Genomic DNA, 17,983 nt, shown 5'->3' on the forward strand with positions numbered 1-17,983 from the left:
GTAGAGCTAAAAATCAGTCCACTCATTTCACTCATTAACAGCATTTGTATAGAGTCACCTTTGGAACGATTCTGTTCAATAAGTTGAACATCATTCCATCGGTTTTGTTTCGGTTGTCACGGCAACCGGAAATTATAATGCCTTAAGGCTTTTAAAGAGCATCACCCAAGGATCAATCAAGTGCACTTTGTTTAAAACTATAGACATAATTAAGGAAAAGTATTCGTTTGTAGCAAATGTAGGAATAATTTCGAATAACTTACCAACTAATGAATAGGTTTCCTCGAGTTTTTCCCAGTTGACAGTTAACCCCGGAACATCTTGAAGGAGAGTAAACAGCTTTTCGAATGATGCTTTATTTCTCTCCTTCTCACGCCATTTGTAAAGAAGAGATGCAACTTGTTCTATAGACGTTCTATTATCCATCTTAATTTGTTCAATTTGTGCTTTAGAAAATCCAAGAGCCAACCCAAGTGTAAGAAGACCTTCTCCTATACAGGCAGCGATGGCAACAATGTCCCGCTGACTGATAATACTGTCTGGCCACTTTCCTAATGAAATAAAATAAGACATGTATAAAGGTTCTGTCATGGAGTCGTCATATAAAACAATAATATTTTTAAGCAATCAACATATTTTTTGTCCAGTGAGAAGACACTTTACTTCAAATTTGCCAATACATTTATTTCAGTTAATTAGAAGTCAGTCGTTATTGATCTGAATAAGGTACAAGTAGATATAAATAATGCCTGGCTCACTGAGTGGGTAGTTTACACAATAGTATGTAGACCACTCAAAGGTTAAAGGTTGTTAGTGTATTAGTGTGAGCTAGAGCTATCATAGTGCTAATTACTACTTATTATTAACAAAATGATTGATCGAGTAATAATATCATTATGTTTATGTTTATGTTTAAACTTTTGGCTACTGAGCTTGTTTCTTTAGTCTTTCTGTTTGACTTTACTAGAATAATGGGTGTCAACTGATATGGATTTCAACCGGAAGTTATTTGAACATTCTTATTTATGTTTTTGTGTTGCCTTGTATGTTATATAAATGCCAATTTCAGAAGCCCTCATTATAGGACATAAAACTTGTGTTATATTTGAATTTGACATGATAGTATTGTCTTATTGTGTTCAATGACCTTCTTTAAGTAAAGTATTATTATTGCTTTTAAGCTAAAATATGTCAATGTTGAAGTGAAACATAATTCCCCCAGACTATACACTCCATGTTCATAATGTAAAAAAATGTGAGAATAATCCAACTTACAATAGTTCGCTTCAATAACTCCCATATAGACAAAACATATACACATTTGTGTAAGGGTCACTTTCTTAGTGCAGGGTCATTCTGTTATACCTGAGTAACGTATTACATGGTACGGTATGGTTCCGATGTCCGTCCGTCCGTCTGTTTATTTAGCTTCCGATAAATTCCTCAAACTGATTGACAAGATCCTAAAATTTCACTAGGATTTTGTTCATAATAGTAAACAACACGAATTGATTTCGAGATTAAAGGTCGAAGGTAAATAAATAGGATGCAGTTATCTTAAGATATATAATGGTTTTCCGATAGTTAATAAAGAATGACGAAGTCAAGGGTCTCCAATTATAAGAAGAAGAATGTTCAAGTCAAGTACCTCAACATCTTTATATTTTGTTAAAGGGTAAATGAGCAATGTCACAGTGACCTTCAGAAGTAAAATATGTTTCAATGAAGACCTCAAAAACGATCAAGCACAGGTTTTCAAATTTCAAAAGCTGTGAGTTCATTACATTCAGTTATATAAACATTATCTTAAGAACATCTTACAGTACATTGAATCCGGGTTGTTTATGCATGCTTGGTCTGTCAGTGTTGTTATGTATATTGTGTGTGTCTCGTAAAGTATCTGTTGGGTATCAGCACTGTGTTCTGTAAATATTGGCTACAGGGCTTGTCCCTGATGTAAACATCGTATTATTCAAAATGTGGACCAGCCATTATTGTATCTATTTTGACATTGAAATAATATCCACAATTTCGAATGTTATGCTTCCTGCCAAAATAGTCCATGTAAAGGGCCGCAAAAGGGCATCATAGTAAACAACAAACAAGAGCTGTCGTATAACAGCGCGCTCAACTAAGCCGCTTTGACTTAGAAGTGAATACAATAATGATGTATGTGCCTGTCAAAAGCAATAAAAATCAAATTAAAAAGTAAACAGTGACCATTATTCTCGGGGGCCCAAAACACAATCTCATGAAAGGTCTTTATAAACTCTTTATATATACCAAGTTTGCTCGCAATATGTCGACCCTTACATAAGTTATTCAATACCAAGCATTTTTCTGTGACTAGAAGCCTTGACCTTGACCTTGATCCTTTGGGCCACAAAAACAAAACGCAATCCCATGAAAGCTCTCCATTTTCTCTTCCTATATACAATGTACCAAGTTCAGTCACTAGATGTCAAACCTAGCTAAAAATATTCGATACATATTCATAAGGTAGCATTGACGCTCAGCCCTCCCACCAGCCTGCCCAAACAATGACACAAGTCATTCTTAAAACTTGTTTTCCCTTTGTGAAAATCTGGTTAAGAATATAAAAATGTGCTTGTCAAAAGAAATCAAAAGAAAATTAAAAAGTCAATCAAGGGCCATAATTGGTATTTAGGGTTTAAATACGCCCTAAAACTGTAACCTAAGTTCCAAAGTCAATAAGGGGCCATAATTTGTATAAAGGATAATATGGAGTTAACTTACCTCATTATGTGATGACCCTGAACAACTGTGTGAAGTATTAAGTCAATTGAATGAAGGGTATTGGACTTATAAGAGAAAATCCCAACTTGCCCTAGAAGTTTAACCTAAGTTCCTAAGTCAATCAGGGCCATAACTTGTGTTAAGGATAATAAGGAGTTATGAAACCTCATTGTGTGATGGTCCTGAATCCCCTGAGCGCCATGTTGTCAGGATTATATGGACAATTGAATGAAATATGCATGGACCGAAATGACAGCTGATTTGTTGCCGTTAAGGCAGTTTTAAGATTATGACCATTAAAGTGTGAGGATAGAGTGTGTTATGACCATGACCTTTGACTCTATGAACTCAAAACCCAGAGTCATCAGCTGGTCAACAGAAACCTAAATGTCAAGTTCGAGGGCCATGGGTGCAGGCATTGTCAAGTTAACACACAGACAAGTTTTTTTTTGTTCAAGGTCACTGTGACCTTGACCTTTGATCCAATGACCCCTTAAATCATAAGGGGTCATCTACAAGTCAGATGCAACTCCAAGTCAAGTTTGAAGGCCATGGGTTCTAGCATTGTTGAGTTATCACTCGGACAACCTTTTACCATTCAAGATCACTGTGACCTTGACCTTTGGCTCTATGAATCCTAAAATCAATAAGGGTGATCTACTGGTCAGGCTTAACATCCATGTCAAGTTTAATGATCATAGGTTCAGGCATTGTTGAGATATCAGTGGGAGAAGATTTGTTAACTTTTTTGCGTTAAAGGTTACTGTGACATTGACCTTGGCCTGATGACCCCCAAAGTTGATAGGGGTCATCTACTGGGCAGGCCCAACCTTCATGTCAAGTTTGATGACCATAGGTCCAGGAATTGTCGAGTTTGCTTTCAAGGTCACTGTGACCTTGACCTTTGACCCCTTAAATCAATAGGGGTCATCTACTGGTCAGGCCCAACCTCCAATTCAATTATGAGGGCCATGGGTGCCGGCATTGTTGAGTTATCACTAGGTCAACCTTTTACCATTCAAGGTCACTGTGAACTTGACCTTTGACCTGATGAGCCCCAAAAACAATAGGGGTCAGCTACTGGTCAGACCCAACCTCCAAGTCAAGTTTGAGGGCCATGGGTGCAGGCATTGTCAAGTTATCACTCGGACAACCTTTTACCATTCAAGGTCACTGTGACCTTGACCTTTGGTCTGACGACCCCCCAAAACAATAGGGGTCATCTACTGGTCAGGCCCAATCTCCATGTCGAGTTTGAGGGCCATTGGTGCAGGCATTGTTGAGTTATCACACGGACAAGCTTTAAAATTATTTTACCATTAAAGGTCACTGTGACCTTGACCTTTGACCCGTTGACACTCAAAATCAATAGGGGTCATCTACTGGTCAGGCCCAACCTTCATGTGAAGTTTGATGACCATACGTCCAGGAATTGTTGAGTTATCACTTGGACAAGCTTTGGTCTACCGACCACCTGTGTGAAGTATTACACTTGCCCTAAAACTTTGACCAGACGCCGCTGTGTGAAGTATTACACTTGCCCTAAAACTTTAACCAGACGCCGACACTGGGGCGAGTAGTATAGCCTCCTTTCTCTTCGAATAGTCGAGCTAAAAATAGATTTGTTATAATATAATTTATTTTATGAAAATACAGGTCCAGGTTTCTTATCTGTAGAAGAAAAGATTGCAACGGACTCGGTTGACCCCTTCTATAATCTGCCGCCTTGAAATGAATGAATTTTATAAACCATTTGAGTGTGATAATTTCAAAGTGTTGTGCAATAGTTTGGACTCCCAATGATAAATATGCTTGTCAACTATATTTAGTCAAATAAGAAAACAACATCTGATCAACTGCATTTGCTCGAAGACTACAACAGTGAAGAGGCATCGATGGAAATACTCGACTGAGAAGAGAAAGTACTTGTTTGACAAACATACCGCTCTATTATCATCCATACAACAAGGAGGACCCAGAGGGGAAGTAAAACAGAACAACCCGGATGGCCTGGTGAGACGGATCAAACGTAGGGCAGAAAACGAGTTTGAGAGGATTTAAAATGCGCCCAAAATAAGCGTTATTAGGCGTTGTTATTAAACAGTGGACACTTGGGTGTAGAATGTAGTGATTACCATCGAAATGTAAATATTAGAGTATAGCTTTGCTAAACCTATGTTTTGTAAACAATAAATATAAATTCAGTTTGTTATCATATGTGTTTATAAAATAAAGATAAAGGACTCTTGCGAGCGTTCTTACCTATGGGGTGTATATATGTGTTTATTAGGTATTATTGTCTTATTAAATCTATTCAATTGATAATACAAGTGAAGTGTGGCTTTTAAATTAAAATACAACAACTTTTCAAAAACGTTACAACTAAAATATCCTTTCAGATGCATTACATACTGAGTGACCCACGCATATGAGACTTTAATTAATAAAATAAATGTGTTTTGGGAGCAAACTAAACTGTGTAAAACTTGCTCCCCCACTCTTTTGGAGGCTGCTTAGTAACAGCTTCATGATTATTATATTTTGCGTTTTTTATGCAACATAATGCTGTTCTATTTAGAAAGTAATTTGTTTACAAATAATGATAAAACGATAGGAAACCGTTACCTGTCAGAGGCCCTGGGTTTATTTCTATTCCTGCCATGAAAAGAAGCAGTCCTATGAACGATAATGAGCCCGTCATCAGTGACATCAGGAAAATGTCACCCAGAACACTGCTTCCTTTGACACTAGCATTATGTATTCCAGCAGAATTGAAGGAGCCAATCCTCCCACGGTATGTTTGAAGGTCTACACCCATTCTTCTAACCGTTGTAGACCAGTACTTTATTTCCTTTAAAACAGATTCAGTTTGATTAAAAGCATGAGTGGGAAACAGTGGCTCCAGCTCTTTTAGGAGCTGTATATAAAAAGGAGCCAATGACACTTCTGAGCTAGAGCAAAAGAACTGACATCATCATAAAACATAAGTTTGACTCGTTATTTTATCTAATATCACAATTATGAGGGCTTTTTTGAGAAATCGGGGAATGCAGTGCCATATAAATATGTTTAATCTTCACACATATCGGTTATTTGGTAAACATTTTGTTTATGGGGTTATTAAACCGATTCTCCCATCAAACACATGCATGTTTACAAACGAAAGTAGAACATTTTCACCAATTTACAGCTGACTTTCACTCAAGAAGCTTACATTTAAGATAAAACCAGTATTATCGAATGCTTTTATTTTGTCGGGAATAAAAATGACCGCCTGTTTACCAGACTAAGCATGTTTATACTCTTTTTCTGGGTTGATCTGGAGCCAGAACAGAGTTGTTATCTAGAATAAAATCACAAATTAGAAAAAATAATTTTCAACTTTTTTGTATGTTTTTGTTTTTAAAGCTAACAGTTATTCATTTATAAGGCAATTGAGTATAGATGGTGGACAGAAGCATCAAGACTTCTGTTCAATGTTGAGAGGATTTGTGATTTTGAAATCACACGCATTGTTTTGGAAAGAAAGTGCAAATGTACAAATAGCAGGCACAGACTGTCATACCCCACACCGAAATAAGTACAGAAGCATTTTAAGTGTTAGCTATTAAAGCTGAAAAATTCCTAAGTACCTGTTTATGATTCGGAAAAAGTATAGCATTTAACAAAGGGCAATCAATTAATGTAACCAAAATACCGAGTTAGTATTCCTGTGCACTGCACTGTTCCTCAATAAGATCAACATGTGTTTGAAGTCTGAAGTCAATACCTTAAAGCCTTTTTGAGTTATGCCCATATTAATTACAAACATATATATACAACATGCAATAAAATACCAAAGACAAAGCTATGGTTTGATTATACTACACTTCTCCTCACAAAGATATATTGAAATATGAAGTTTGAGGTAAAATCCTCAAAGACTCTTATTGGTATGCTTCAGACAAAAACAATAAGTATAACAAATTCAAGGGGTCATAGCTCTGTGAAATATAATTTAACTGAAAAGGGCTGATAATACGCCCAAGTGCAAAACTTCGGTATATTGTAAGTAAACCTTCCCATAAAGTTTAATTGAAATAAAGGCAGTATGGTTGGAGGAATGGGAGGAATACCCCTGTCTCAATTCGCTGAATCGCACTAGGCCGGTAACTGACTATAATACAAAGTTATATATAATTTATGTTAACAATAACAATAAAAATGCTAGCTCGTCTTTATATATATGTTTAAGCTAATTGTCATGTTCAAAATATTACAAATTGTTAAACATATGCCATTCATTCACGAAATTAAAATTAAAACAAGTTTAGAGACAGTGAGCACAATGCCTTCATAAGCCAGATTTTTTGAAAAATTAATCCTGGTTATAAGGTGGTTTCCACTCAATAACTTAAGTTAGCATTGAATAACTTGATGTATTTGTATGATGTGAAGACCAATTGGAACACCTCGTTACTTAGGGGCAAAACTTTAGACATGCGTTCCTTTTAGAACCGAAGTTCAAATAGTTGAAATTGTTGCCGGGGGGGGGATCATTTAAAAAAAAGAAGCCTGGACGGCATTTTAGAATGACTGGGGGGGGGGGGGTAGTCATTCTTAAATGCTGTCCAGGCCTTTTTTTAAGATGGTTAGTCCAGGATAACCATCATTTAAAAAAAAGCCTGGACGACATTTTAGAATGAATGGGGTGGGGGGGGGGGGGAATTCTAACAATTCTTGTCCGAAATGGTGCTTTTGATATTCTATTAGTTTTCTCTGATATATGACATATTAAGTGGACTTGGACAATTTTACTGTGGACGGGCCGGATGACCCCTGTACTGTAGCATGCAATGATTTTAATATTTCGAAGTACGACTTGAAAAATGAAATCGAAAGTTCAAGTTCAGTATGCGACATCGATAAATATCTTTAACACTAACAGATTATTATTTTATCAATCAATCAAAATATCAAACAAACAATTAATCCCATTAAATATATTAATATAAAAATATAACTCTTACTGCTTTAAGAACTGATGAACGGAGTCCCGGTCTCTCTCCACAAGGCTAGGTCCGAATAACAAAAAATATGTCGTCGACCGCTTTAAGAAAGCATAAGGTTCCAAAGGGTTTAAAAGCTGTCTGACTCCGGGCCAATACATCAATACATTTGAAATAAAAAAAATATATAAGAATATGTTGCATTCTGTACATAATAAACATACAGTACATTATATACAATACTCTGCGAATACTTGAGGTAAAAGGATGTATAAGGTTGATTTGTGTCGATAAGTTTCCCCCAGGCGTACCCCCACGATAACTACATACTGTACAGTATGCATTATCAAGTTTCATAATTGCTGACGTAATCATGGAAAAACCCACCTGCGTTTAGCTCACCTACATTTGATCATATTCAAGATAACCAAGGTCCCATATCCAACCATATGAGTAGCATAGCTTTGTAACAAGGGATGGGTAATTCTATAAAATTCGCCAATCTACATGTACAGGCTAGCTTAACACAGTTCATCTTGCGTTTAGGCCAGCTTCTTTTAACTTCTATGTGCACTCTACGGACATTCTACTGTCAGATTATTAACATGTCCGCGCATAAATCTGCCATATTTACATCATAGTGTGTTTGAAACAATATGACCCAAAGATTGAAGTCATTACCGCAACGCCAATATAATCAAAGATAATATCTTTAAAATGTACACTTATCTAATACAAATCAGGCTTTACAAATGGTCTTTATGCCTATGAATTAGACCAGATTCATTTGTTTTATTTTATAGTTCGTTATATTTAATAAACAGACAATGCTTATTTTACGGAAGTCATTACCGCAACAAGATTGTTAACAAATTGTTTGTTTTTTTAAACTATCATCTATGCTAGTGCTATTAGGTTTATCATTACTAATGTCATTTTCCTTGTTTAACAAGAATACTTAATTGTAACGTGAGCGATCGAATTGTTTGCAATATAATTATCAAAAAACAGCATCGTTGTGGTAATGACATACTGTTTCGGTAATGACAGGTAAGTGGCATAATTTTTAATTAGAAATCTTTGTGGCAATAAACATGAGATTATGGGAAGATTTAAACTTGTGTTCACGTTTTTATTTTGCATAAAATTTGAACATTAAAGAACAAAAAAATAACAATAAACAATGCTCAACTTCCCATTTCAATAACGATTTCACACAACATATGTATATACAATTAAACTCATGTCTTAATATAATTGGATTTATCAATGTAGGTAGACGCAGCATTCTCTTGGCATTAATGTAAGTCTGTGACATTGACGATTTAAACACATTAACTCTGAACACAAACGATTAAATGCCATGAACTGTTTAAAACCAAAAATAACCGCTTCTATGTGAGCGGGAAACTCGTATTCAAAACTACATTGTACGTATTTAACATATATATACATGTATTAAAGTTCCATCTTTTCACTATTGCTTCCCAAACAGTCTTGTCAATAGCACGGTGCCTTGTGGTTACAAGGCTTGGTTCATTATTGAGCAAGGTGACCACTTTAACTCCCTCATACCAAATAACATCTGGGGTAAGAGGCCAAAAAAATATGTTGTCACCAATACAATGCATGGCGGAAACTTCAATATTGTTGTCATCGACATCGACGATTTTCCCTGGATATGGACGGCCGTCATAATCCACAACACAAAAACGGTCGATGAGAGATTCGTCCAAAGACACAGGAACGACCAGCACACTATCCTGTTTATAAATGATTGAAAATTTAAGTTATTCAATGAAAATAATATAAATCTTATATCTACACCCTTAATGTATGCCATTATCAAATGCGCATTAATTGGTGGTGATAGGTTTTCAATAAAAATTATATTGAATTTTTATTAAACATGTAGTGTACTGGGTATGCTATTTTAAGTACCGGACTCGCGAGAATATATGTAGGTGAACTTCATATTGATAAGGTACCTTATTCGACACTGACTCCGGAAGCATGGACACTGTTGTACCCTCTGTCATTGAACTTTCATGCATCTGCAAGGTAGTAACTGTACCATATACATTTAGCTTGATAATTTTACTAACAAGGTATTATTAGCACAATTTCATGACAGACCAACATTTGCATCTTTAAACAATACATGTTTTTTAAATAAGTAGTCGCTGTATAAAGTTAACAAAGATATTTTTGTGATTACATTGACATCAAATCTTGTAGTGACAGGATCGTAACAGGAACAATTCTCTGAACAGAAACAGCTCAGGACCCTGGATGATACAACTCCTTTCTCTTTGCAAGTAATCTGTAAACATGCATGCTCGTGTTTTTATAATAATATGTTATTTTAAACTAACTTGTAGGCAAATTTTAACATGCGATAAAATCATAATATGATTGTGTTATATTTTATCATTTATATTTTACAAATATATTATAAAGACCTAGAAATACATAAAAGTGTATATGCATGAATGTACGTTAAGTACTTAAAACATCAAATATTAAATCATAGTTTTAATACGTGGTGTAGCTTCATAGTTTGTGGAACTGGGCTGACAGCTAACGGAATGGTTTGCTCTTGTAATATTACATCGTTTTCTTTCACTTCGACTGCAAGAATGGTACTTTTTTGCAGCTGTAATCCTATAATACAGACAAATACATTGTAGTAAACGCAACAACTGTGCATACAATGCATATATCTTAAGACTTAAGAATAATATGATTATTATTCATCTTAGCACAATATTTAACTGAAACGTCAAGTAATTGAAAAGAAGATTTAAAGTAATACATTAAATAATTCTTACCCATTAACAATAAGGTTTTTAAATCATAGTTATTTTTCAATTCATTTTGTTCATAATATTTAATATTCGTTTTAGTTAATGTTTACTACAATAGTAATTGTATTGGTATGGATATATAATTATATGTGAATTAGAATAAATTGTCATTAAAAGTGAACATTTAAATTAAAGAACTTAATGGACGTCTTAATGACAGTGCAGGTCGTTCGTTTATTTATTATAAGTATTGCAGTTTACCATCGACGAGGTCAGCTGCGCAGATGACGTCACGGTCATGTGTGTTGACAAGCGCGTCCGCGTTTCTTTTCAGTGGAGCCCCCACACCATCCGGGGCCCCTTTACCGTACCCCGCCTCCATGAAATTCCAGGAACCACCTTCCGAGAAGTCAAGGTCAATGAGTTTTGTTGCAAACAGATAAAAATTTGTTTTACAGCGATACTGAGTGGTTGGTCCGTCCGAAATCATGTGTTATTTCTTAAGCCTTGGATATGTGTCTTTCAAATTCAAAATGATTGGTTGAAGGTGGGCCCATATTGCGGGAGGGGCATGACTAAGTGTGTCTGAAATCGTGGCAAACGAAATAGTTTTGTTGTGGACATATGCAACTCCTGTGTGTATAGAAATTTGCCGTTTTGACCCGCCAAAATGCATGCTTTGGATTTCTTCTGTTAATTTTGATTGATAGTTTTCTGAGAAATCTACGTGCATTATTAACTCGTCATCTTTGCATGTTTCTTTCAATTTCTTTAGTGTGATATACTGGTGTGCAATATTAAATTCATGCCTTGCTAAACGTTCAATGTCTGTTTGCAATTCGTCAACCAATGTTGAAATCGTTCCAGTTTCTGGTTCTCTAACTGTAATGTTCGTCTTTGAGATTCCTGTATCATTTTTTGGACCCTTTCTCTCGATTCGTCTTGACTTCCAGACCTTCCAAATGACTATTTTTTCCAGAGTTAATGTTGGCGTTGTCAGTGCATGTCTTGATTTTGTTGTCTTTGCATCTATCGCAGGTTCGGTACATACATGATTTTTGCCGATCATTACGAGTTATGTCCTTTATAAGTTTTCTCAGATCCCTGTGTTCAATAGCTTTTTCAAAGTTGAGCTTGTTTAATTTCATTAAAGGGTTTTCATGGACTTTACAAAGATACGTTTGTCGATCATTTTCGCTTGCTTGAATAACCCAAAACGGTTTCAAGCGTGCAAATAGGCTGTAACTAATTTTTGATTTATTTTCAAAAAGGTATTTTTGGTGAAGGTTGGCAATAGTGTCATTGAGTAATCTTACTTGCATTTTTCTCTTTCTTTTTGTTCTAGTGGACTTTTTACCTGCCTTAAATCTGGAGTTGTCATCTCTTGTAAAGAAACTTTTAATAGTTCTCCTTATAGCTATTTGCTTGAGTCTGAAATTGCTCTCTCTTGTTCTTATTTCTCTCATAGAAATCCCTGTTGCTTTGCCCGTACAACTTTTCACTTTATATTTCCTCAGCATAGACTCTCTAAATACAAGACTTTTCATTATTTGTTTTGTTTTGCGGTTGGATGAAGCATATTTTGTTCGCAAGTTATTGACAAGGAGACAGTAAAGTGTCAATGTTGATTTCATTGTTTTCTGAGATGACATGATATTTTTAACAGTTTCTTCTACGTCATCCTCTTTCTGGGACCTAATCAGCCTATAGTATCTAGTTTTAAACTTATTTTTCAAGCGTCGCTCTTTGTTTAGTTCTACTTTCAACCTGAACTGTGCTCTATACGCTCTAGATCGATTCAAATTCTTCTTTCGTCGCCCCCTAACTTTATTACATTGTTGCTGTTGTTGTTGTTGTGGAATTGGTTGCAACCCTTCGGGTGAGTTTGGTGGCGTGCAGATAGATGCTTAGGCAGTTTTAATACTGTTTTCTTTATCTCTTTTGTTCTTGGCGTGTGTTTTCCAATTCCGACGCTTTTGACGTTTTTCTCTTTCTGTTAGATCTTTAATTGGTTTTAGTTGCCCGAGCGCTTTTTTTTTTGTATCTTTCCCTTTCTTTCCTTTTGTACTCCTCGTGTTTGGTCTCGTTTTCCCTTTGCCTCTTACGCCACAGCGCTGATCGTTCTCCAGAAGTAAGAGCCATTCAATCTGTCGCATAAACAAATCACGTTGCTCTTTCTTTGCTTTGACCGTACTTTTTAAGGATTCAAGTTCCTCTCTTACGGTGACCGAGTCACTTATTTGCACTTGGTTAATGAGCCTTTCGGTGCGGGCGATTTGATTATCTAGACTGGTGATTAAATTTCTTACACTGTCAATACGTTCCTGTGTTTCTGGAAGAACAAAGCGCAATACTTCTAATTTTCGTCATTACCGAAACGTTACAAACATGTTTTAATTCTTTGTTAGTATGTGTACATTGCACCAATTTAACAAATGGTAAGTATTTAATTGCTTTGTGTAATAATGTTTAAATGCATTGACACCTCATATTCAATGCATTATATTTTTAAGACCATATTTATTAAGAATGTTTACAAACTTATCAAAGTTGTAGTATTTTTTGCAAAGAAAGTTAAACTAATGGGAGTTCAGTTTCCGCAATGTTCAAAATCACGTTATGAAAACCTTAAAGTTTAAAAGTTAAGTTTTATGATTTCAATTGATTTATTTGTCTAATATATAAATAAAGTTAATAATCTTATATTTAAAGAAGTTGTTAAACACTTAATTGTCATTTCCGAAACGCCCTTGTCATTACCGCAACGTTTTATACGTTGTGGTAATGAACGTTTCGGTAATGATGTTTTAATAATATTTTTCATAAAGCGTCTACATGAACTAGAGTGTGCACTGTAAACATTGTTGAATATACAAAAAACATGTAGTGTCCGTAACCTTAAAAAACACAAGTTTTAATTTTATTTTTTTGCTCCACTTAAAATCAATCATCATGTTTTAAAGTATTATTTTCATTAAATATAACATCAGATGTTTGTTTTAAACATATGCTTTGATGATGCAATCAATGAAATTCCCTGACTGCATCATATCTATAAACACCATTTCTTCTCCTCTGTAGCATCATTGTGAATAGCATAGTCAAAGATGATCTAATGAAGTGATACGTTATAAATTTGTTCATTTAGCACCTGAATATGTTTCCTGAATAAAAACACACCAAAGTTTTCCAGTTTGTCAGTAAATAAAGGTAAGTTTATTTTCCTTCTTTCATCATGAACATTGAAGTAGAGTCCGTAAGCAAATTAGTATAAAACTAAATTTATATTTCTGCTGTAGAATAGGCAAAATATAACGTTCTGTTACATCTTCCATGTAAAGTAACAAATTCTAAGAACAACATTGACACATAGTTCTAAAGTGGTATTTTGTCAAAATGGTAGTTTTGTTTCTTAAATATGTGTTTCATTGATACATATTACAGTATTTTATAAGAATCAGCCACTTATTGCAGATATATGTCATCAGCTTTAGTCAAATAATCAAACAGTATACCCATTCCAAATATGGTCTCAGAATATTTTCAAATACATAGTTGATTCTAAAGAATGAAGTGAAGGTTACGGACACTACATGACACTACACATACACAGATATATAAAAAAATCACATCAAGTTATTAATGAAAAAAAAGAATTAACATATCATTTGTTATTGTCTTTGAAAACACTTAAAAGCCAAACATTAGAAAAAGCCAAACATTAGAAACTTACTTTAAGCAAAAAAGCCTTACGAATATTTTTGAATACACTAACATGAATTAGGCACCTACCAATGTTCTATTAAATAATCACTCTGTCTATTTGCTGTTCGTTAACACTTTCTATGTGTGTACAATGACTCAAGATTGCTTTAGCAATTATGTTACATTGATGATATAGATAATCATACCTTTTACAAATGGATTTGATATCTACTCCAACAAGCAAAACTAAAGTAGACACTGAACTTAAAAGGGAAAAGAATGCTGAAAAGGTTAAAAGGTGCAGAGAAAAGCAAAAGCTTGATACAGAAAAAGATGAAGAAATAAAGAAAAAAGATAGAGAAAGAAAGAAAACAACTAGGGATAAGCTACGACAGGAAGCAGAAAAAGCAATACTTATGTGAAAAACTACAGAAACAAGCCCAGTAGCCAAACGTTTGAACATAAACCCTGTTTAATGGCAAAGGGTAAACGCCAAAGACATAGATTTACTGAACAAAAAAAAACACAAAAAATCACAAACAAGAAACATGGAAAACAGCACAAAACTCCACAAAAAGCAAAGTGCATCACATATATAGTATATGAAAAATAGGTATGTTGAACAAGGATTGTTAATTACATGAACAAAAGTGGAAATACACTCATTTGGCCAGACAAACAAGACACATCTTGGGAAGATGATGATAAGATGATTGCTTCGATATCCGAGCCATCAATTAGAGACAACCGGACACACTTTGCTTTCAATCCTGAGGAACTAGAGGACATTTCACAAAAGTTGTTGAAAGACTATAAATATGTTTATTTCTGCTATTGGAAAAAGTGTAATGTCCGTAACCAGAACATGAACTGATTTATATCTATGTTAATGCTTTTCTGTGTTCAAAAAAAGAACATTTACTTATAGTTTGCATGTTTGCTCCTATAGAAATAGGTGTATATTTATGAATGTATGACTCATATCAAAACAAATTATATTATAATTTTCTTACTTTTATCTGCATATTTTAAATTTGCTTATGCAAAACTACAGATAAACCGAAATTTGATCTTCTTACATAAAAATTTCATAATGTACTGCTAAAATAAGTACAGTTCAGTGCATATTAACGAATAATATTCATGTTTCCCTTAGTGGCTTTTTAATGTAGTATCCGTAACCGAATTTGCTGCATTTTCATTTTCAAAATTTAAATTAACATACTCAGTACTGAGTCTGATGAAACATTTTTTTATTTAATTATATGTTTTGATAAATTATAGTGTCTAAAGGTAATAATTGAAATCTTGAGAAGAGTTGAATAATGGTATTTTTGTCAATATTTTTGCAAGAACAATATTGTAACGATAAAGAGAAGTAAATAATAATTGTTGTTCGTCGTTTTTGTTTTATATCAGTTCAAATATAAAAATATATTAACTTAAATGTAAAAATGATAAACAATAGCATAGTTTAAAGTACTTTAGTTGATGTTATATCCCTGTGTAGAGTCCGTAACCAGCTCTTGAAGAGCAATTTGTAAAACATAGGCAAAACATCATTTCCCGCATAGCAATCTACTTGATAATTTAGTTTCTTAAACTTTAAACATAGTACAAAATGAAAAAAAATACTTTTTTTGTCAAATAAGGCACCTTCATTTTTCAGCCCCAAGTGCAACACTACTGTTCCCTTTATTGTGTTTTACCCGTGTGCATATACGCAGATTTCCATCATGAGTATATTTTAAACATGACATTGGCATTCAAGGTAGGGAGTTGGATCTTCTGCGCGACACATTTACTTTGTGTGCCCAACACCACGGTGCATATCCATATCGGTACCCTCTTTGCGAAATCTACTGAAACGGTACCCTTTTTGCACATGCACCGGTCATTCTCTGCTGAAAACAAAACGGCGATGGACAACAATCCAGTTAATGTTCATTCTACTGATGAAAGGAGGTATGTCATGTGCAAAAGAAGTATACCACGGAACACTAGAATGTTATGGATATGTCTTTTTTGTAATGTGCCCACTTTCCAATTACTGCAACTCCAAAATAAGCTACACAATATCGATGTCTTGCCTCGCCCACCGCCTCTGCATCTTCTGCGAGCTTAAATGAACCACTGGTTTGTTTATGTACACACCATACACATTACATGTATTCATTTATATATCATATTCATACAAATTGCAATAATTTGTTAAAAATATATGTAAAATTCAATAAAACACCCTATTTTCGGTTTCACAGCGGCACGGGCAACCTCTTTGCTATTGACTTTTTTTATATCACAGGTAACCTGCACCGTGAACACGTGGTGAATGTTATTTGCCCCTGTGTATAACAAAGTTATATCCTGGTCACTGCAATGCACTTATACTATATGTGCAGATAGACCTATATACATGTGTATGAGACATTTCTCTCCGAGGTAGGGACAAGGGCCCTGCGCTCGACGCGTCACCTGTATTTGCCGAACACTACAACGTTACGACTCGGACAAGGCCATCTATCTTCGAGGTAGGGACGGTTGTCTTGCATGCGACATGTTACCTTGTGTCGACCACATGTGTCAGGTTATTTTGAAATTTAACAAAGCGTGCCAAGGTTACAGAACAGACACGGCCACCTATACTCATGTGCATATATCCAGCATTCTATAACTATTCATATCTTAGTGTGACCTTGATCTTGATCATCGAGGTAGGTACATGTACCTTAAATTGTTAATTGTTAACATCACGTAGCCTTTTTGAAGCAAACACTTGTGCAATGTTCTTTCAAAATCACTCTAGAATACGATAAAGTTACAACCCATACACAACAACCTATAATGTATGTGCATAGATAAGCAATCACACCTTCAAAGTAACAGACCGAACACGGCAACTTATTCTATATGTGCATATATGCAAAAATCAATAATAATGATTAACCTCCAAGTGTGACCTTGAATTTCGATTGGGGGACGTGGGTCTTGCACACGACACGTCGCCCTTATAGGTATACATAATTTATGTGGATGGTTGTTTCAAAATCGCACTTTGCACCATACAAAGTGACAGCCCGAAGACCGGAATTACACGCAAGGAAATGAAGGACGGACGAACGGACGGACGTCGTTGATATTTTAATATGCAAACTCATGAGCATGAAATAATGTTATGTACAGGGAACATAGGAGTATAGTATAAGCAATATTACCCAACCCACAGCTGATGCAATCCGTCTCTAGGCGTTCATGAATGAAGCGTGACGAAATGCGTCAGCCTTTGGAATCGGGCTTGATCTTAACATAAATTAGTATTTCTTTTAAATGCCTAGATTAAGGAATGTTTGGCATGACAATCCCCTGTCATGCATCTTCTGCTAATTGCACTGGTGTCACAGTAGGAGCCAATTTCCTACATATTGGTTTATTGGCTAAGGGCCATTTAGGGTCCAATATTTAAATGAAACCTCCTTAACTGCATAGCATGAGTCTCAGATTGGAGATCTGATAAGAAGGCACCAGGCAATTAGATTAAGATCAATACACAGAGGTTGTGTACTATACACCGATTGGGGTGGGGGGGGGGGGGGTCACCTATAGAAGGCTTAAACTAGGCCTTAAAGGCATATGCTTTACTACTTTAAACCATGTCTGTCCTTTATTTATTTTTTAAATCCAATTTCCTTAAAACTGATCGATGCACTGACTATGAACTTTACAAAC

The 17,983-nt window shown here is 35.1% G+C and overlaps 1 pseudogene; it reads right to left on the bottom strand.

Annotated features, from left to right (window-relative positions):
* Nucleotides 1-6,043: 6,043 nt before the first annotated feature.
* On the bottom strand, nt 6,044-12,694 carry LOC128208702 (uncharacterized; annotated as a pseudogene).
* Between the last annotated feature and the right edge of the window lie 5,289 nt (nt 12,695-17,983).

This window comes from Mya arenaria, chromosome 11 (genome assembly GCF_026914265.1).
Source record: "Mya arenaria isolate MELC-2E11 chromosome 11, ASM2691426v1".
NCBI lineage: Eukaryota > Metazoa > Mollusca > Bivalvia > Myida > Myidae > Mya > Mya arenaria.